The following is a 21,449-nucleotide window of genomic DNA, read 5'->3' on the forward strand; positions in this document are numbered from 1 at the left end:
CTGGATGTAGGCACCAGTGTAACGACAGGGCCAGACTCTGCTGAGTGCTGCCTGTGAGAGACAGGGGCAGAGTCAGACGGGCAGATGGGGGCAGGAGATGACAGGGCCAGTGGCCATGAGCTGAACCCATCACAAGTCCAGCCTGTGATGTCACCATCCGTCCCTGCAGCTCTCCATCTGTCCCGCTGTCCGTCCAACCCTCAACCTCCCATCCATCCCCCATGTATGCCACACACCCCCCTTCACCCATCTGCCTCACACACTCATCTATTTCCTCATGCATCCTGCTGTCCCTCTGATTGTCCCTGCAGTGCCCAGCACAAGGAGGCATAGTGGACCCTGAGCGAGGCTTTTGGGTGATGCAGTAATGGAGCTAGCGGGTGATAAGGGGGGTTCTGGGCATCTCTAATCCTGTGCCCAAAGCCATGACTGCGAGCCCACTCCTCTCAGTCTCAGACCCCACAGCCCCAAAGACATGACCGGCCACTCACGCTGTGACCCGGTGACAGCAATGAGGTCTCCCCGAAGATAGGGGGTGGGAGGAGCAACCCCCTTATCCTGGCAGGCAGGACAAATCCTTCCCAGTATGGCAGAGACCTTGCCCGTGGGCAGATAGACCCAGCTGAGCCCATAGGAGACTGGGGGAGGAGGAGCAGAGGAAGAGGATGCAGGCAACTGAACATGACAGGTGTCCATGAAAGGAGAGAGAGAGTTTGAGTGTGAGTTGGCCAACACAGAGAGAGAAACCTTGGAGAAAGAAAGAAACTCAGAACAGGGAGTCACCCTCATGGATCCAACTTTCTGCTAGGGAGCACACACCACTCCTGGCCAGAGAGATGATCAGCCCCCACAAATGGCAACATCATCTCCCTTGAAGCCACAGCTAGTCCAGAAACCCACACCCAGGTAACGGGACATCCCTGCCTGGAACCAGGGGGGCTGTGACCAGAGCCCTCCCCAAACCAGATACTTCTCTCACCGACAGAGACAGCTACTCTCATCCCAGCTGGGCAGGTCTTGCCTGGCATCAACAGGATTCACCCTGTCACTGCTCTTGCTCACTTTCCATCTCACCTCAGAGCTGGACTCCGTCCCCGCGACTTCTTTTCCCTTGGTATGAAACACAACACAAATGAAAAAGCAATGGTGGCGAGGCTCCTCTTCTCGCTACTCCCGCACCCCAGGGCTCCGGCTTCAACCCTCCTCCCAGTCTGCCATCACAGCTACAATCAGAAATCTGAGCCCGGGGCTCACACCTGGTTGTCTCCCCAATCCTTGGTGCTGTCCAGCATGTCTCCCTCCACAGAAGTCACCTGGCCTCGTCTTAGACTCCATCTTCATATTGCTCTTCTCCTTCCCAGAGCTCCTGCTCTGCTCCTCAGGCCTGTCTGTGCTCAGCTCTGCAGGCAGAGGGGAAGGGGCATGATGGGAACACACACGCCCCATTCCAGACACCATGCAGCATCCACAGGGCTACCAAACCACGTCACCTTCGGCCAAAACCACCCCCCACCCCGAGGGAGCAAAAGGCCTTTGTGAGCTCAGCACACACAAGCCAGGAAAAGATTAACACCCCCACCCAGCCCAGCCAAAGTGGGAGCTTCCCCCACTTCCCGGCCACAGGCCCACGGGGCTCATGGATGGAGGAGTTTGGGGGGCTGTGGGGGCCCCTGAAGGACTAGCTCAGCGTGTGATGAGTGACTGGGGTGTATGTGGGGGCCGGACTGTGGGTTGGGGTGTCCAGGGGGACCCACGGGAAGGGACTAGGGGGATTAGGGACAGAGGAGGGTGGGGTTACCAAGGGGCATTGTGGGAATGTGGGATTTAGAGAGCCCAGAGTGGATGGGTGGAGGCGGGCTGGAGGACCCCCCAGTGGCTGAAAAGGGGAACCCGGCAGGTTGGGGGGTAGCAGAGATTGGAGATGAGGAACCTCACACCCTGGGGATGGGCTGGGGTAGTGGGGGGATGGGGAAGTGGGGCCCAGCCATGGAGAAATGGGCTAGAGGCAATTAGGGGCTGGGGGAGGAGGGGGGCAAAGGGAAAGGCCGGGCAGAGCGGACAGGATGGGGGATGGGACGCCGGGGGCTGAGGGATCCCCACAGATGGGGGAGGGGCTGGCGAGAGGTTCACAACAGACGGGGAGACACAGGGGGGCCTGACGGGGCCCTACAGAGGGAGAGGAGGGGGTGGGGCTGATGGCGCCTGGAACTGGGGGTCTGAGCCCCCGGCCCCCCCGTGCGGAGCCGCCACTCACCGCCCCGCCCCAGCGCCCCGGCCCCGCCCCCGCCGGCTGCCCCCGAGCCGCGTCCCCATCCCCCGCTCCGGGACCCCCAGCAGCGCCCCGGCGGGTCCCACTGTCTCTGTCCCGCGCTCTCTCCGCCAATCAGGGAGCGGGGAGGGGCGCGGCGAAGTGATGAGCTACGGCCCCTCCTCCAATAGAGGCCGCGTGTGAGAGAGAGAGAGAACTACGCTTCCCAGAGTGCACCGGGAGGGGGGCGTTGTCTGAGCAACTGTCCGTCACTTCCGCTCTGAGACGAGCCAGGCACTACAACTCCCAGCCTGCCCCGGGGCGCCTCCGTCCTCTCCAGCCCAGGTGAGGGCGGGTCCCTGGGTCAACCTGACACCTCCCCCCCCACAACTCCTCAGCCCCGCCCCGCCCCCCCAGAGAGCCCCGGCCCCGCCCCCCTCCGGCTCCTGACGCGAACTCGCGTGTCCGGGGGTCTCGCCCCGGCAGCGCCCACCCCCGCCTGCTTCCCTTGGCCTCGTCTCTCCCCACTCGGGGGCGGGGGGGGGGGGGCTGTTGGATGGAACCATATGGGGGAGGGGCAGGGCTGGGAGCCAGGACTCCTGGGTTCTCCCCCAGTTCTGGGAGGGGAGTGGGACTAGGGGGGTAGAGTGGGGGAGGGGTTGAGTTGCCTGCTGCCCTAGTGGTGACCAGCAGAGCCCCCCCCCTGCAGCTTGTCACCCCAACGCAGCCGCGCCTGGTTCCCCCTCTGCCCAGGCAGCTCCCCCAGCCTGACACACACACACAGCCCCTGCACCCGCCCCACCCCAGGGCTCCTCAGCCCAGAGGGGAGCCCCCGGCTGAGTGGGGAATCAGAGCCCCCCGAAATTACCCTGGGACCAGCATGATCTGCCTCCGCCCTGCCCTGCTCTGCTCCGCATGTATTCGGAGTGAGTCAGTTTCCCTGTCCCAAGGTGTGTCCTGCCCTGTGTCTCTTCTCCTCCCCAGCTCCTTCCAAACCAGCCCATTTCCCCTGCCCCCTGGGCTGGGTCTCTGCCAACCCCCCTTCTCCCCTCCTGCCCCCAATATCTCCTGGTTCCTACAGGTCTATATGGCTGGATCCCTCCCTCCCTCCTTCTCCCCTCATTTCCTGCCTCTGGGGGTCTATGGAGATGGGTGTCTCCTCTGCCATCCCCTCTGCTACCCCCCATATCCTGCTGCCTCTAGGGGTGTATGAGGCTGGGTCTCTCCTCCCTCCATCCCCTCCCCTGCCCCCAATATCCCTCTGGGGCTCTGTGGGGCTGGGGCTCTCTCCCTGCCCCTGTGCTCCCCCCTGCACAGCATGTCCTGGGAGTGACTCAGTTTCCCTGGACCAACATTTCACAACCCCCCCCCCCCACATGTCTCCCTCCACCCCAGGCTGGGTCTCTGCCAATCTCCCTTCTCCCCTCCTGACTCCAAGATCCTCTGCCCCTACAGGTCTATGGGGCTGGGTCTCTCCCTTTCCCGCCCCATCCCCTCATCCTCCCCAATATCTCCCTGCCCCAGTCTGTCTATGGGGCTGGGTCTCTCCCTGAAGCCCCGCCCCCAGCGCGGGGCTCACAGACAATCCCCGCCCGGCGGCTGTGACGTGCGCTGAGGCTGTGACGTCCGGTGACGTGCCCACTCCCCGCAGGCAACTCATTCACTGGAGACCAAAACGACAGAAGGGGTCACGTGTGCATGGGCGGGGCTATGCAGATGAGCAGTGTCTGGCGGCAGGACGGGGAACAGCGAGAGGAACCGAAGGAGCCCGGCGGAGAGAATTCTCTGCGTGTGGACAGAATCCGGTGTGGGGAGTTCGTGCTGTGGGTGCCTGCACCGGAGTCACTTCGGGGCAGTGATTGCTACTGAGCTACATAGTGACCAAAGGCGTGTGACTGGGGTGTGGTGCCTGGCCGGGAGCAACTCCTGGTGATAAGGAAAGCAGTGGGAGCAGCAGATCCGGTCCTAGCAGGGGGCAGGGTGGCTGTGAGGTTTCTTTGCAACTATGAGTGGGTGTGATGTGGGTGCGATTAGGGCCCCCCCCTTTTCTGGGGGGGCGGGGCTTCTACTTTCTGGTGGGGGGAGGGGAAGGTTCCATGATGTCACAGCCAATGGGGGCGGGGGTTGAATCATGTTTCTGAAGTGGGAGAGCAACTTCCCCCGCTCCCACACACTCTCCACTACGGGGCTGGGCTGGGATCTCTAGGGAGGGAAGGCCAGGAAAAAGTCTCCCCTATGGAACCCAGGAGTCCTGGCTCCTCCCCTGCTCTAGACCCCTCCACTCCCAGAGCCAGGGATAGAACCCAGGGTCTGGGTGCCCAACCCCATCCCTGCTCTGACCACTGACCCCACTCCTCCCAGGGTGGGGCAGGGGTCACTGGGTCCGGGTCCCAGCTCTGCTAAGGGCCTTGACTGATTTTCCCAAAGTGCTTCCTTCTGAATCCAGCACATCTGCCCCCTGCCCGGTCACTGCCCACCCCGTGTGGGCACCAGCACTGTGCCGGGTCGTGATGGGAAATTGTCCAAGCTGGCCCAGGAGAGACGTGTGTGTCCCTGCTGCCCCTGCTGGTGGGGCTGAGCCCTGCTCTGTGTGAGTGTGTGTGTGTGTGTTGGCTTTGCAGGCTTTTGTATCCTGCAACAAGTGACACACACACACACACATTGATGCACAAAGGGACTCACACAATCCCAAGAACACTCACACACAACACACCCAGAGGGGCATGCTATCCCAACCCCCAAAGAGAGAAACAATCACACCCCCAGCCACACTCACAATCACACACACACCAGAATATTCACAATTGTGCTCAGAGACACAAATGCACACAGTTCACTCCCAATGCTCCCAACACAAGGACCTCCTGCCCCACACAGCCTGTGCCGAGGCCTGTGGAACTCACTGCCACTGGACAGCTACCCATGAGAATGGACCTTTCCAGGAGACCAATAGACATTGCCGTGGCGACAGAGGGGGCTGGGCTTCCAGGGTCTGACCCGGGCTGAGACTGGTTCTGACCTAGAGGGGGTCTATCCAGCAGGGGGCAGTGTGACCACACACAAAACCACCGGAAGCGCCTTTCTTAGCGGGTCTCCCAGGCCATCCCCCACCCTGCCCCGGGTTGGGTAACAAAGGGGCAGTATGGGACTCTGGGCCGTGTCACAACCCGTCCCCAGCCCCTCGCTCCCACACGCTGGCGAGTTGGGTAACTGCCGAGGGATTGCACAAGAGAGCGTCAGAACCAGGTAGAGAATCCAGGAATCCTGGCTCCCCCCGCGACTCACACTCTGACCACTGGCTCCCAGGGCTGGAGATAGAACCCAGGAATTCTGACCACCAACCCCCCGCCCCGCTCTGACCACTAGACCCCACACTCCCCTTTTAGATTTTAGGCTCGCAGCCTCTTCTATCCACCCACCCCACCTGTCCATCCCTTTGCTGCAGGTTTTTGGGGTGGACCCCTGCTGTGCACTCCCCCAGTGCAGCCCAAGGCTTTTCCTCCCCCCAACCACATATCCTCTCCCCCTCGTGCTGGATCGTCTGGCACAGGCTCCTTCAAGGGTTTGCATTTCTTGGTAGTTTTCACCCCATCACCACTTCCTGCCCAGCTCCCTCCTGCTGTGCAAGATGGTTTGGGGGGGATGGGAAGAACCCAGGAGTCCTGGCTCCCAGCCCCACCTGTGGTAACATATGAGACTCCACTCTAACCCCAGCGCTGGGACTGGAACCCAGGAGTCCTGACATCTATCATCTTTTCCTCTAACCACTAGACCCCACTCCCGCCCTTTTGGGGAGCCAGGGCTCCTGGGTTCTGTCCCCAACTCTGGGAGCAGAGTGGGGTCTAGTGGTTAGAGCAGGAGGAGCCAGGAGTCCTGGGTTTTATTCTCAGTGCTGCTGTGTGACACTGGGCCTCTGTTTCTCCTCCCACTCTTTGGCTATGGAGCCTGTAAACTCTCTGGGGCATGGCCTGTCTCTCGCTGTGTCTGGGCAGCGCCTGGCCCAACGGGGGCCTTGATTCTGCGCCGGTCTCTGTAGGTGCTGCTGTTGTACAGATAAACAGTCATGATACTAAAAGGTGTGGCAGTGCGTGAGTGCACCACCATTACCGTGCAAGGGCTAAATGTGATTCTTATCCCTGTGACCTCCCGTGCACCCTTCCCCCTCCCCGATTCTGCACCCTGAGCCCCTTGTGCCGCTGCCCTCGACAACGGCAGCGCAGGAAGCCACCCAGCCCTAGCCCTAAAACAAGAAGATGAGAGGAAAAAAGAAAAAGCTCACACCAACAGGAAACCAGCCCCAGCAGTTTGTGACTTCACTTCCTAAAATTATACACACACACACACACACACAGAGCCCCGCTCAAACAGCCCCCTTTGCCAATGCACCACCTCACCTCGTCCAGGCAGGTCTAGGTGGGAAGCTCCATGTGGGAGCGGTGATGGACGGCACCATCAAGGTAGGTTCTGGAGATGGTCCTCCAGGTACGGGCGTCTCGGCTCCAACTGGCACTGGGCTCACGCTGGGCTGTGTTCAGTTCTTCTCTCTGGTGTGCGCCCCGGCTCCACAAATGCCCCCGCCCCCTGCTCTTTCCTTCTGGTACAAAAAATATCCTCTTCCTTCGCCCCAGAGAGAGACACCCATGGTGCTGCTCAGCACACGCCTTCTCCCCACCTTCCCCCCATTCCCAGGAGCGTGCGGGAAGGGGGTCAGGATTGGGGAGAGCCCGTGTCCCGAGGGGAGGGTATGGGGGGGCTTGTCCCCTGCTCAGAGTATGGGGGTACCAATAGGCACCTATGGATGGTCCCCCCAAGCAGGGCCAGGACTGAAATGGGAGGCCTGTTCCCCCAACATGGAGAATCTGGGGTGCAACCTTACTTAATGGGTCAGTCTGTCCTTTCTCTGACTGTCCCATTCCAGCTTCAACTAGCGCTTGTGGCTCATTCGTTCTTTTTCATTCCTTTCCTTCTCTAGCTTGTATGTTCTTGCTTTCTTTTTTCCCCTCTGCCTTTCACGCTCTTCCTTTCTTTCCTTCTTTTTCTAATGTTTTTTCTCTCCCTTTATTTCTTTCTCTGCCTTTCACGTTCTTTTCGCTTGCTCTGTCACAAGTTATTTTGTTCACTTGCTCTTTTTCCTCACTCCCTTCCGAGCCAAGTGAGTTCTCCTCACACACAGATTTTGACAGGTTTTCCTCCTGATCAGCAAGTGGATTAAGCACGTCTTCAGTGGGGGTTTGGCATAGCAGGGCACAGGCTGGCCGGGTGTCTTTGTGGCCGTCTGCTGTCCATGCATAGGCATGGTCCTGCCCTCCTCTGGCCCTGACCTCGGTTGCTCTGTAGCTTTTAAGCCTTCCCTTGGAGCTGTCAGCACCAGCCCCCTCTGCTCTAGGTGCCCAGAGGAGGAGAGGTGCTGGGCTCCAGCCTGGGACTCTGCCTCCCTCCTGCCTTTCCCTGACTATGAAGTCTGGCCCTGGCCCTCCTTCCTTCAAGTGCCAGGTGGGCAAGAGGTAACATGTGGCTGCAAGCAAAATGGCCAAACTTGTGGTCCTCATGTGAGGCAGCAAGAATCCCAACCACAGGCATCGGGAACCAGTTCTAGAGCCCCAACCAATTTTGGCCATTCACAACCCAAGACCTGGCTCCTGTGGGCAAGTCACCCAGCAGAAGGAGAAAGATTGGCTCTTGCACAGCTGGAGACAGGGGAGTTGAGCACTGTGAGCTCAAGGGCTTTACCACAAGCCAACACAAGGTCCCACTGAGATTTGAACTCAGATTACAAGATTCAGAGTCCTGAGTGCTGCCCGTTACACCATGGGACCAGCTTGTGCTGCTTTCTCTGCACAGTGGTGACCCTCACAGGGCCGGCTCATGTAAGGGACTGTTGGCCCCTTACTAAAACTTAGTGGGAGGTTTGGTTGGCTAGTTCCCAGCACCAATAGAAGGGGGAAGGGCCAATGGGAAATCAGGCCTCTGAGACTGACTGTCCCCAGGGGCAATGGGGAGAGGCCAAAGCTCCAAGTTAGCCACACTGACAGGCCAGGCAGTGTAATGAGGGAGTCACCAGGCCAGGGGGTCCCATCCTCCGTGGGAGCTGGACTTGCCTGGGCCAGAGTGTGGCGGAGCTAAAGAGAGAGCAGGAGCCTGAGAAGAGCCGGGGAGCAGAGCTGCACAGGTGTAGTGCCAGAAACTGCTCCCTGTAGGACTTTGCTACCTGCAGCAGTTAATGAGAGTTGAGGTTGTGCTAATTTGCTAAAACTTGACAGTGGTGGGGGATGGAAGCATAAAGGCTTCGTCCTTCAAACGACCCTGCCTGGTGTCCATCTGTATCTATTACCTCTTAATACCGGATTGTAAACAACAGAGTGAGGTCATTTAAACATTTATTTTGCAGCTTCATTTACTGTGCTAACAATGTAGCATCCTGACACTGATACTTCTGCCCACGTGCCCTGTGGGTTGGATTCATTTTAGTGGGATGCGGGACATGTGGAGGATAATTGAAACTCTTAATTTCCTTATGGTTTCCCTGCAATATACTTCTCTGCTGGTGCAATTTCTGACCATTGCACGTCTATTGTATTTATTACAATAGCACAAGTAAGTCACACAAGTGACATAGTCTAGGGGCTTGGCTACACTTGCAAGTTAGAGCCCATTAAAGCAGCCCCGGGTGCCCTAACTCCTGAGGTGTCCACACTGGCAAGGCACATGGAGCACCTGGGCTCTGTAGGTGGAGCGCTCCTGGTAATCCACCTCCATGAGAAGCATAAAGCTCGCTGAGCCCTGCTGAAATACCCGGGCATCAGTGTGCACGTGTTGCATCACTGCACTGTGTTTGGCCTCAGGAAATGTCCCATAATCCCCTGAAGTCAAGTGCCCACTCTGGTCATTGTTTTGAAATCGGCTGCAGGCATGCGGATATCCCCTTTCAAAGCTCCGTTTCTGACAGCCGGCTGCTTATCTGCTCTGGGACAAAGCAACCATTAGTGTGGAATGCTGCTGCTGTTGTGAGTGTGTGTGAGGGGAGGTGGGGGTCTGCTGCTGTCCGAACACACAAGACAGCATGCTGACACACTCTCAGCCTCCCAAACACACTGTCACTCCCCCCACGTACACACAACACACTCCCTGTCACACTCCACCCCCGTCCCCCATTTGAAAAGCACGTTGCAGCCACTTGCACACTGGGATAGTTACCACAGTGCACTGCTCTCTGTGGCATTGCCAGAGCTGCTAATGTGGCCACTCCAGTGCGCTTGCAGCTGTCAGTGTGAACACACGGCAGCGGTTTCCCTGCTGTGGTTTAACTCCCAGCGCTCTACCTCTGCAAGTGTAGCCAAGCCGTAAATTTCCCAAACCGACCGAACTCAGTAACTGCCCTCCACCACCACATGCAGGGAGTAGGGGCACCGTGGAGCACACGCCGCACTTACTGGCTCAGCCTTGTGCATGCTGGGGTGGCCACCTCCCCATTGATGAGACCTGGTCCCACCATCTCTGCGGAGCTCCAGTCTGCCCTGCTGCCATCTCTATCTGTGTTGTCTTCTCTAGCAGTTGACTGGAAGGTGAGCATTGGCCGCGTGCCATGTAGCTGTGTTGTCTCAAAGGGCAAAAGCAGGAGGAATGGTGCCTTCAGAGCCCACCCAATATTCCATAACATAGTTAAGGAAAATATTTCTCAATGAATTCTCAGTAAAAGATCAGAAGCAGCCACTGTCCGCATCAGTCTACGAGCATTGGTATTTTCTTGAAATTTGTCAGACCAACCTAACTAACACCTAACACACATTTGAAGTTCTTCTTTTCACACTGTTGCTCATTCTCAGGTTCTGCTTTGTCTCCAGACAGATCCATTCTCTTTCAGGACAGCCTTGTTCTTTCTGTCTGTTTCACTCACTGAGGTGTCGGAGTAAACACTCCCCTTCCTTCTATTCTCAGACAAACACTAGTATTAAGTGTTTGCTACTGATGGGTCTAGAAAGCATTTGTCAAGTGGAAGATGCTGTTTCTGGGGGATTGCTCCAAAGTTCCAGTACTCTCGGTTCAAATGTCTCCCAGCTTCCTTGGGGAAAATAACACCAAGGCTTTGTTGCAATATACAAGAAGGAAGGAGTTTTTCCACCCCAGATGGGACTTGAACTCACAATCTCTGGCTTAGGAAGCCAATGCCTTATCCATTAGGCCATTGGGGCCCTCCCTCCTTCAGCATCTCCACGGCTGTGGCTCTGAGTGGCAGTAGGATGATAAGGGGGCGAATCCGGGGCTGAAAGGGGGGTAAGGTCGGCCTGTAAGGAGGAACCAGGTGGGGCAGACCCAGGGGGAGGATGTGGGCTGCTGGTCGGTTGTTGGGATCCGAGCTCTAGATCAAAGCTGCACAGGGACCTGACACCCAGGGTTACAGGGCTGACATAGTGACCCCCTTACTGGCCTCGGTGACCCCCAAACCCTTGTTACTAAGGGCATTGAGGAGTCTCTGTCCCTTAATAACTTCTGGGAGCTCCCAGCAGGCTGCGGGCGTCAGCCGCCTCCTGCCTCACAGGTTAGACTCTTGGCGCTGTGCCAGCCGCCCCCTCGCTTGCAGGCCCAGTGTAAGAAGCAGGAGGCCTGGTGCTGGCAGAAGAGGGTTTTGATTAATCAACCTCTGTGTGCTGGGCACAGGACGCTTCCACTCAGTAGCATGGCTGGGGGGGAGCAGGGGAAGCAGCTAAGGGCGTCGGGTGCCTCCGGTGGGGGTGTGGAGCAGCCGTTTGTTTTCCTGTTCGCACTCCTCTGCGGTGTGAAAATCGGGGAGGGGAGGCAGAAGCCCCACTTCCCTCCCTCAATGGCGCCCAGTGGGGGAAGCCAGGACAACAGGGTGGAGCGGCAAGTGGTGGCCAGACTCTCACTGCCAGGGTCTAGCCTAGCTCAGGGTCCAGCTCAACTTCCTCCCCATGTCACTGGCCCCCAGTCCCCTTCCACCACCAGGTCAACCCGGGCACTAGGGCAGGAACAGGGTGAGGCAGCAAGTCAAGCTGAGCAAGGCAGGCAAAAGCAGGTCTTGTGTTCATGGGCCGCTCACAATGACGTCCTTTTTGTGTGCAACTGCTGCAAAAACCTCCCAGGCAGAGAAGCAACAAGCCAAAATATTACCACACAGCTGCCAAAGTAGCTCAGTTGGGAGAGCGTTAGACTGAAGTTCTAAAGATCCCTGGTTCAATCCCAGGCTTTGGCAGGCCCTTTCATCCCTCTTTGCACAGTGGTGGCTTGTTTTCTAGAAGCCCAGTGGTGCCTGCACCCAAGGTGAGTCCCTGAGCTTGGGCTCTGCAGTAGGAAAAGATACTGTGGGCTTCTGCCCCTAATGGGCTGGCCTGACATTTAACAATGAGGGACAGGAGCTGTCTCTCCTAAGTGAGTTATTGGTGGACCCAATATGGCAGGAAGAGAGTGCTAGAGGGGGTGCTGGGCAGTGACAGGCAGGTATAGAGGATGAAAACTCTTCTGTGCAGCTGAGGGAGGGCAGTACCAGGGAAGGGGCATCTGTGAAAGTGGCCCTGTGGAAGGGAGTTGGGGGCCCAGGAGGAGGCACTTGATGTTCAGTGCCTTGGAGCAGCTGGGCTTGGACATGGTGGGTGTTCAGGAAATGCACATTAACAACTCTAGGGTAGCTTGATGGGCAGAGGGTGATTGGAGGAAGGGCCCATCTCTCTGGTCCTCCAGGCCAGGGAAGAATGATGGGGTTGGAGTCTTGTTCTTCACATTCATGGTGCGAGTACAGAAGGGGCTGGAGCTCCAACCAGGGATGGCATTACTGGGGGGCTTTGTGCTCCATGGCACTGGTTACTGCTATATTAGTGTGTATGGTCCCCAGTTAAGGCATGAAAGGGAAGTTCTATGAAGGAACTGGCTCCCTTCTTCTAGACCGCACGGTGTATGGTGTCGGGGGGGATTTCAATTGTTGCACCGGCCTGAGGACTGCTGGTCCTGTTTTCCCGACCGTCAGAGGAAACTCTTCTACGATGAGCACTACCTGGTGCAGGTCTATAGCGAGGTCGGCTTAGAGAACGTGTTTCTGCACAGTGAACCAGTGGAGGGTGGGCAGTAACCTCCTATTCCTCTGACCCGAGCTCACACCAGCCGCAGAGGGGATACACCTTTCTGCGGGGACAGGCCAGGAGTCGCACTGACCGGATTTCCGTGAAGGAGAGCACGTCGACAGCGCAGTGCAGGGTGGTGCCAATGGACTGTGCGGATCACGCAGCTCTCACTGTGTGCTCAATGTGGGCAATTCCCTGACCCACGGCAGAGGATATTGGAAGCTGAACATCCAGAGCTTGCAAGATAAAGGAGCAGGGGGGTGAGGCCTGGAGGTGTTGGCAGAACGGGAAAGCATCAGAGGATTCTGTGGTTACCAGGGGGATTGGTGGGAGTCGGTGAGGGAGGAGTTGGTGGCTTTGTTCCGGCGGTCAGGGAAACACCACAACATTAAAGAAACCAACAGTGCAAAGTCCTGCAGTGTCACCTTGTGGGATTTCCACAAGAGCATCCAGGCAGGGGAGCCAGTCAGCCTGTGACTGTACGACCAGATCAAGCGACAGCTGGCTGAGTTCCAGGAGATGAGGCTGCAGTTGGCTGATATGAGCGGGAGCATCGAGTGAAGGGAGGAGCAGACTCCCCTGACATTTTTGCAGCCTGCAGGGAACGGAGACAAAGCAGGGGGATGCAGGGACTCAGGGGAGGACCCACGGATCCGGTAGTGCAGGACCCACAGTCACTGGAGGAGGAGAGAGAGTCCGGCGAGAGGAAGCTGATGGTGGGAAGCAATAAGTGCAGAGTGCAAACCAGCCAAGAGTCACAGGGGTCTAGAAAATGAAATAGCAGCAGGTCCCATGGTGTAATGGGCAGCACTCAGGACTTTGAATCCTGGAATCTGAGTTCAAATCTCAGTGGGACCTCGTGGCGATACATTGCTTTGCTACAAAGCACTGGAGCTCAACGTGTTTGGCTACCTTCTCTCAGGTAGAGAGTGAGATTTCTTCCTCCTGCTGGGTGACTGATCCCCACTGGAGATAGGTCTTTGCTCTGGCTGGTTCAATGGGCTGGCGGCTATAGGTTGGGGTCCTAGAACTTAACAGTCTGGCTAGAGATTCCTGCGGGTTGACCGGATGGTTGTTTCTCGCTGCTTCCCCTGATGTCCACAACTTTGGTCCCTGCAGCTGCCACACTCTTCCTCTTGCCCACCTGGCATTTAGAGGAAGGAGGGCCAGGGCCAGGCTTCATAGTCAGGGCTAGGCAGGAGGGAGGAAGAGTCCCAGGCGGGAGCCCAACACACCTCTCCTCCTCTGGGCACCTGGGGTGTTGTTCCCCCCTGGGGCCCTGCACTTCACACAGCTCTCCCTGATTTCAGCTGTTAGTGAGGGAGCCTCACTGCTAGCGCAGACTGGGCAGTTTCTTGCAGGAGAGACACTGTCCCAAAGCAGGACTAATGCTTAGAGCTGGTTCTCAGTGATTTCAGATCTGTTGGTCTGCAGCAAGACTCTCCATTGAGTCTTAACTAGCTCTGTTATTACACAGGGAAGAACAAAAGGGTCAAATGGGGCCTAGAACCCTTAAGAAGAATCCACCCCACCGAGTACAACACTTGTCGCTACCTGCTCTCAACCCCACTGAGAATGTTTTGGGGTCACCCCTCGCCTGTATCAACCTAGGAGTCTCAGAGAATCTTAATTAACAGGTGCTCCAGTGGCACAATTGGTTAGCGCACAGTACTTATAGGGCAGTGCTGAGAGGAGCTATGCTGAGGTTGTTAGTTCAAGCCTCACCTGGAGCACTGGTTTTCATTAACCAAGTGGAGTCACCCCCTCATTTGCCCTGTGGAATGTAAAATTCCAGCCCTGGGAACCCTCAGGAGGGGGATAATAAAAAATGCCCCTTTCACTTATTACCTCCTCTCCAGGTCAGAATCTACCATCCTTTCTCCCCAGCCCCTATGCCATGATCCCTCAAGCAGAGCCTGGAGTCCTGCCCCTGGCGTCTGTACTATTGACAAAGACTAAGTGACAGGGACAAAACACTCAAATCCTGCCTGGTGCGGGGAGCCAGGTTTGCTCTTCAAATTCTGTCCTTGGTACATTTCCAGGCCTGGGAATGTCCCACAACAGCATTTAATGGGAAGCTGCCTGCAGAACAGTGACACTGCACAGAGCTCCTGTGGAGGAGGGGTGGGAATTAGTAACATTTCGAGGATTGTTTGGAAAATGGGCCTTTGCTGACAAGGTTTGTCTCTGTTCATATTTCACCTTCAGGTGTTATGTAGAGGGATCTTTAGTATATTTTTGTGAGGTTAATAACTATCTCCTCAACTTTATTTACTCAACTTAAAAATTGGTGTCACTTGATTTTTGCATCTCCCTGTGAAAATACAACTGACGTGTGGCTTTCTACAGGGGGTCATGATGTTAAGGTTGGGTAATTCAGTCTCTGTACTTCTGGGAGGGGGTGTTGCTTTTCTACGGCTGCCTCACGGCCAGGCACACCGGGCTGTTAGCTGCACGCACGGTCCTTGCCAGGGACCTCTGCTGAACCCTGGGCGGCTGCACTGCTGTGCTGGGGTGACTCTGCAGGGGGAGAAGCTGCTGTGGAGCAATGTAGAGCAGGTGCAGGAAGGAGACGGGGGTCACTATTCTCATTCTGAACTGCACAGTTTTCCAAATTTGGGACTAGATTCATAGATTCATAGACTTAAGGTCAGAAGGGACCATTATGATCATCTAGTCTGACCTCCTGCACAAGGCAGGCCACAGAATCTCTCTCACCCACTCCTGTAACAAACCTCTAACCTATGTCTGAGGTATTGAAGTCCTCAAATCGTGGCTTAAAGACCTCAAGGTGCAGGGAATCCTCCAGCAAGTGACCCGAGCCCCACGCTGCAGAGGAAGGTGAATGTCCGAGAACAATTCTAGGGGAAGGTGAATGCAGAGCAATGACACTGGAGATGCCCAGACCTCCAATGGGGGCAGCGTGGAAATTAATAATGGGAAGATCATTTGTGAAATTAGTCGTCACTGACAAGATTTGTCTCTGTTCCTATTTCATGCTGTGGTGTTAGTTAGAGGAATCAGGACAGATTTTTACTATATTAATTAAACACTTAATGTCACTTATGTTTTCTCTCTCCTAGCAAGAATGAATTGAATTTTGTGACTTTCTGGAAAGTGCAGCAAGATTAAATGTGGGGAATTCAGTCTCTGTGTTTGTGAGCTGATGTTTTCCTCTCACAGGTCAGTGCCTGCATTGAAATACCCAGAGGGATCTAAGGGCTGGTGTACGCTGGGCACTGAACTGGCAGAGCGACATCTCTCAGGGTGTGAATCCCTCCTCCCCCCACACCCATAGAGTTAAGGTGACCTAAGCCCTGGTTAGATAGTGCTTAAGAAAAGGAAGAAATGTTCTGTCCATGCAGCTATTACAGGGATGGGAAAACCCCTCCAGTCATTGTCTACTCCAAAGTGCTATAGCAGTGCCACAGCAGCATTTTAAGTGTAGACAGAGTGAAACTAGATTTATCTCCAGTTCGCACTGTGGATGCTCAGGCACTAAGACTACAATAATAACAACAACAACGGAGCGCTTGCGTAGTTGGCAGGATTCGAACCTGCGCAGGGAGACCCCAATGGATTTCTAGTCCATCACCTTAACCACTCGGCCACAACTACTTGACATGCAGCTGTTTTACTACATGATGATTTTGTTCTCACTGAATTGTCACTTTAAATTGTTTGCCCAGACCAGCTTCCCCAGCACACTCACGGCTGCGCATCAGTGTAAGTGTGTCCTGGGCTGAACAGCGAGAATTCCTGCCCATTTCCCTTCCGGCTGGAGCATGATGGGAGTGAGTTTGTGTTAATGACATTGCTGTAGATTGTTGTTCATTCCCCACTCTGACAATTCAGACAGTCCCTTTCCTAGTCAAATCTCCAGCACATCGTTCCAATAGCAGGGGGCAGGATTTCTCTGGGGCACTGAAATTTTTCAGGGGGCTGGTGCATGAACTCAGCCTTTCATTCCACCCTTGATGTTTCATGAACTAACAACAGCAGCAGAAAGAAAGAGCCGAGCCAATATCTCCCTGGCAGGGATGCAGGTGCCACGTCCCCTCTGTCTGACCATCGCCATTGCAGGAGAGAAGGGGTCACTGGAATCGAATGCCCTGGCTCAGACCAGAGACACAGGGAGGTTTTGCTGTTTATGGATCTGTGCAAAGGAAATTGTTTCTCTGTGTGAAACTGAGGTCAGAAATGAAACGTCCACATGGTGGCCCAATGCTCTAGGGAATGTGGGTGAAGGACTCGGGCTGAGAAATGATTTAACAGGGGGTTGTTTCAATTTATTGCCCTGATTAAAATCTATGGCTAAAAGGCAGCCACTGTTGTTAGTACTTGTACCTGTGTAGGGACACCCCAGTGGGTGTCAAGTCCATTGTCTTCACCAGGGGCAGTCGATTATTTTAGCAAAGTACAAATTTCTTGGCCAAGGTATAGTCAAGGTCTAGACTCCAGAGAAAACAATACACTGCTGATAAGAAGAAGTACATACAAAGATTTTGCAGCCACCGTGGGCATAACTATGATGTGTCGTGTTTCACTCTTTATACCTGGTGCCACCTCCTTTCCCTTTGGCCTTGTAGTTGACCAAGGGCAAAGCTGAACATCTCCTCAGACACCAGGGAGTGTTTATGTCCATTCCTGCGAGCTACACAGGGGTTTGATGTTGCTGCTTTCAGTCCTCCGGCTCTGCCGGGATATGGAACAATTCAGGCTGTCACTGAACTGAAGGAGGAAGATCAGTTTTTGACAGGCAGAGGGACGCCTCCTCTTAAAGGTGTTTGTCTGGCTGGCAGTCCTGGTCCCCAGGTCTCGCCTGTGGGGCTCCAGCAGTTTTGGGACCAGGTCACTCCCTTGTCCCCACCTGCCATCCCCGGCGCCACCCCCCAGGGGCCCCGTCAGTGCAGCGGAGCTGAGCAGCATCTGCCTGCTCGCTCCAGTGGCTGCCGGCCCCTCCGCATGTCAGGGCAGGGTGGGGCTGTGCCTCCGCGCGCTGCCCCCACCCCGAGCCCCTGCAGCCAATGGGACACTGCGGGGGTGATGCCTGGGGGCAGCAGCACACGGAGGCCCCCAGCCCACCCCACCTTGGAGCCGCAGGTAAGCGCTGCATCCCTGACCCCCTCCCAGAGCCTGCACCCTCACCCCCTCCCCACATACCTCTTCCCAGTCCCAAACTCCTTTCCAGAGCCTTCACCCCCTTCCCACACCTCCCCAGCCCACCAACTCTCTCCCACAGCCTGCACCCTCTCCCTCCATGCCCCCAGCCCCCAAACTCCCTCCCAGACCCTGCACCCCCTCCCCCTTCCCACACGCCCCCTCCTGCCTGCCCCCAGTCTCCCGCCCAGAGCCTGCAACCCCACCCCTCTTCCTGTTCCCGCTACCTCCTGCCCCAGCCCAGAGCCTGCACCTTGCACCCAAACTCCATCCCAGAGCCTGCAGCCCTGAACCCCTGCCCCACCCAAACTCCCTCCCAGAGACCAGCCTCTCACCCCTTCTGCACCCAAACTCACCCCAGAGCCTGCACCCCTCCTGCACTCCAATTCCCAGCCCCAACCCAGGGCCTGCACCCTAGACCTCCTCCCCCGCCCCACCAAAACTCCCTCCCAGAGCCTTAGGCAGGTGAGGGGTGGAGTTTTGGGGGGTGAGTTCTGGGCAGTATGAGTGACATTATTGGCCCACTGGGAGGACTGGAGGACTGGCCCTGGCCCTAAGGTAAATTGAGGTTGAGACCCTGCTTTAAGGGATTGGAGCAATGCTGGAGAGACTGACGGGCAGGGAGCTGGGGAGCTGTGTGTGCTCCAAGGAGAGTTGTTGTTGTGCTCTGGTGACACAGAGCGGGGGTGGGGAGTTTGTAAGCTGTGGTGTTTGTACAGAGAGAAAGTTTACTCACCCCCAGGTTAAAAACTGTTCCTGCTCTGGGCTATACATGACACTCTTTGTTGAGAGTATAGCTCAGTGGGTGAATGTTTCCCTGCAGGGTAATAGATTCCTAGTTCCAATCCAAGTGATTCCCTTTAAAAACTTTTCGAATGAAAATCGATTTCCAGACCCATCTCCTGTATGTTCAGGAGTTCATTGAGAAATGAATTTAAACACTCAGCATTTTCCTGTGCAAATGAATAAAGACCTAGCAGAGCTGTCCAGCAGCTGAAATCAGTTCCAGTCCTCGGCGTCTCTAAGAGGGACACTCGGTAGCTGAGGCACGTGGGACACCTCTGTGGTGAGGACGGGTGAAAAAATGCTGGATTCAATGAAAGCTGAGACCATAGGAGGGGAAGGTGAATGGCGGCACCACACAGGGTCATAACACTCAGACACGGGGCTTCACTGTCACTGCCCCTGTGTTTTCCATCATTTCTATCCCTCCCCACACACTGTCACACAGAACCTTCTCCCCTTGAGCCCCATCCCACCCCTCTCCCTCTCCCCCCCACATGCCATGGGACACAGCCTCTGGGTGACTCACCCCGATGGGGGCTTGTCTCTGCATCTCCCCAACAGGGGAGCAGAGAGCCGAAAGGGCCACAAGAGACCAATGGAGCTAGGCAGGGATAGAAAAGACTTCCCCTCCCTTCCCAAGAGTCCCGTTAATCTCACCCATGGGACATTCCAGCACCGGGTGGGCTCAAAGCACCAACCTTCCCCTCAGCAATGGAAGGGGGAACCAGCTCTATCACACGGAAGGAGGCTCCCCACCTCTGCTGCTGCCATCCTGCAGCCTTTAATAAGGATTTGTTTTAGCTAATGCAACCCCCCTCAACCCCTAATCCATCCATGAAACATGGAGACAAGCTCCTGAACACAGAGTCCAGTAATGCAATGGGTTAGTGCCCAGTACTTACAGAGCAGTGGTGAGTGGAGTCATGCTGAGGTTGTGACTTCAAACCTCACCTACAGCGCTAGTTTCCTTTAAGCAAATGGCTTCTTCCAATCATTTTGCCCTGCAGAAAATACAACTGCAGCTCAGAAGACACCGAGGTCCCCTTGCTTTACAGAGAGCAGGGCAGATTCCACAGATCTACCAGGCTCTGCTCTCCACCAGCCGCCTGTGTCAGGAGGGGTCAGGCAGAGCCCAGAGCACTGCCCCCGACTCCCCAAACCACCTGTGTGCTCACCCTCTTCGCTGTGAGACTCAAACCCTGCCTGGCTTTCTGGGGTTTTTTTGTCTGTCGTGTTGATGTGCATGTGGGTCCTGTGTGATTTTTGTGGATGCCTGGCATAGTTTTGTGTGTGTGTGAGTATGACTTTTGCATGCAGATTGTTTTTTGCTAAGTATTCTTTTGGTATGTGGTTTTTGTGCTTTCCTCTTGTGGGCTTTTGCTGTATTTTTTGGTGTGGATTTGTTCTATGTTTTGTGTGGCTTTCCCTTATGTGTATATGGCTGTGTGTGCTGTGTGGGTTTGGTTTTTGTTTATGTCTGTGTGGGCCTGTGCAGTCTGTGATGTTCTCTTTCTCTCTATTTGTCTCTCTGTTTGTATCTTCATGTGTAAATTCACTGGAACTTTTCAAAATCTCCACAGCTTTGCCAATTTTCACCAGGAATTTTACTCATTAACAAATTCTCACTTGTTCCCTACCAGTTGGTGACCATTGCCCCAGGGGCCTGTCAGTCTCAGGGTCCTGATTTCCCAATGACCCTTCTCTCTTCTATTGGGACTGGGAAGTAGCCAATCAAAAAAAAAACCACTCAGTTTTAGTAAAGGGCCAACAGTCCCTTACACAAGCTGGCCCTGTGAGGGAGGGAGAGCTCAGTGGTTTGTGTATTGGCCGGCTAAACCCAGGTTTGTAAGCTCAGTCCTTGAGGGGCCATTTAGGGATCTGGGATAAAAATCTGTCTGTGGATTGGCCCTACTTTCAGCAGGGGGTTGGACTAGATACCTCCTGAGGTCCCTTCTAACCCTGGTATTCTATGATAGGGTCACCAATGTTCAGAGAAACTAGCACAAGCTGGTCCCATGGTGTAAGGGTTGGCAGGCTAAAATCTGAGTTCAAATCTCAGTGGAACCTTGTGGTAAATCCCTGGAGATCCAAGTGCTTTCCTATCTCCAGCTGTCTAAGAATGAGTTGTTTACCTTGTGCTGAGTGACTCATACCCACTGGAGCCAGGTCTTTGGTTGGAATGGGGTCTAGAAGTGGCTATGGTTTGACTGGGTGTTTGGGATTTCTGATGCCCACAAGTTTGGCCCTTGTGCTTTCTACCACACTTTTCCTCTTGCCCACATGGCGCTTGAAGAAAGGAGTGTCAGGGCCAGGTTTCATAGTCAGGGAAAGGCAGGAGGGAGGCAGAGTCCCAGGCTGGAGCCCAACACACCTCTCCTCCTCTGGGCACCTAGGACAGAGGCAGCTGGTGCTGAGAGCTCCAAGGAAAGGCTTAAAAGCCACAGAGCAACCAAGGGCAGGGCAAGAGGAGGGGAGAACGATGCCTATGCGTGGCCAGCAGACAGCCACAGAGACACCCAGCCAGGCTGCTCCCTGGCATGCCGAACCCCCACTGAAAACCACCCACAGACCAGCATGTGGGGTGGCTGCTGATGCGTTTTGTCCAACATCAGAAGATGGTAGGAAAGCAGGGCCAGCGCCCCTGGTGGGGCCTCTTACCATTCCCACTCCAGGTGCTCACTTTGGCAGTGGGGCAGGAGATTTTACCCCAAGAGGCTTTTCCCCAGCTGGTGAGAAGCAGAGAAACACCCCGGCTCCCAAGGCGCTATGTAGCAAGTACCCTCCAGCACAGGGACAGGCGCACACTTGGAAGAGGGAAACTGCTCCACACGCTAGCCCGGGCAGCCGCCCATTTTCTTTGGCAAGTCAGGAAGGGCAAAGGCGAGACTGGAAGCACCTGGGGCTCATGCCCCAGACTTTGTGACACCCAACCCCCAACTGCTTCCTGGGGTTCTAGCTGAAGCCAGAGCATTGGCCTGAGCGGCCAAGAAGAGGTTTCAGCCCTGAAGGGAGCAGGACTTTCAGCACAAAGGTAAAATTGCACAACCACAAAGGGACTCGAACCCTCAATCGCCTGATCTGAAGTCAGACGTCTTATCCGTTAGGCCACATGAACAAAACATTTCCAAACAGTTATCTGGAAAAGGCAGACACTGTGTTTCTCACGTCCTCTACTGAGTGGGGCC

The 21,449-nt window shown here is 55.6% G+C and overlaps 5 non-coding genes across 5 annotated transcripts; 3 read left to right on the forward strand and 2 right to left on the reverse strand.

Annotated features, from left to right (window-relative positions):
• Nucleotides 1-7,992: 7,992 nt before the first annotated feature.
• Nucleotides 7,993-8,064, reverse strand: TRNAQ-CUG. The gene has a single exon. It is a non-coding gene; the product is annotated as a tRNA-Gln (tRNA).
• A 3,319-nt stretch (nt 8,065-11,383) lies between these two features.
• On the forward strand, nt 11,384-11,456 carry TRNAF-GAA. Its single transcript has one exon. It is a non-coding gene; the product is annotated as a tRNA-Phe (tRNA).
• A 1,648-nt stretch (nt 11,457-13,104) lies between these two features.
• TRNAQ-UUG lies at nt 13,105-13,176 on the forward strand. The gene has a single exon. It is a non-coding gene; the product is annotated as a tRNA-Gln (tRNA).
• Nucleotides 13,177-13,957: 781 nt separating this feature from the next.
• On the forward strand, nt 13,958-14,051 carry TRNAI-UAU. The gene is made up of 2 exons: nt 13,958-13,995; nt 14,016-14,051. It is a non-coding gene; the product is annotated as a tRNA-Ile (tRNA).
• A 1,803-nt stretch (nt 14,052-15,854) lies between these two features.
• TRNAS-AGA lies at nt 15,855-15,936 on the reverse strand. Its single transcript has one exon. It is a non-coding gene; the product is annotated as a tRNA-Ser (tRNA).
• Nucleotides 15,937-21,449: the final 5,513 nt, after the last annotated feature.

The sequence above is a fragment of the Mauremys reevesii genome, linkage group 23 (assembly GCF_016161935.1).
Source record: "Mauremys reevesii isolate NIE-2019 linkage group 23, ASM1616193v1, whole genome shotgun sequence".
NCBI lineage: Eukaryota > Metazoa > Chordata > Testudines > Geoemydidae > Mauremys > Mauremys reevesii.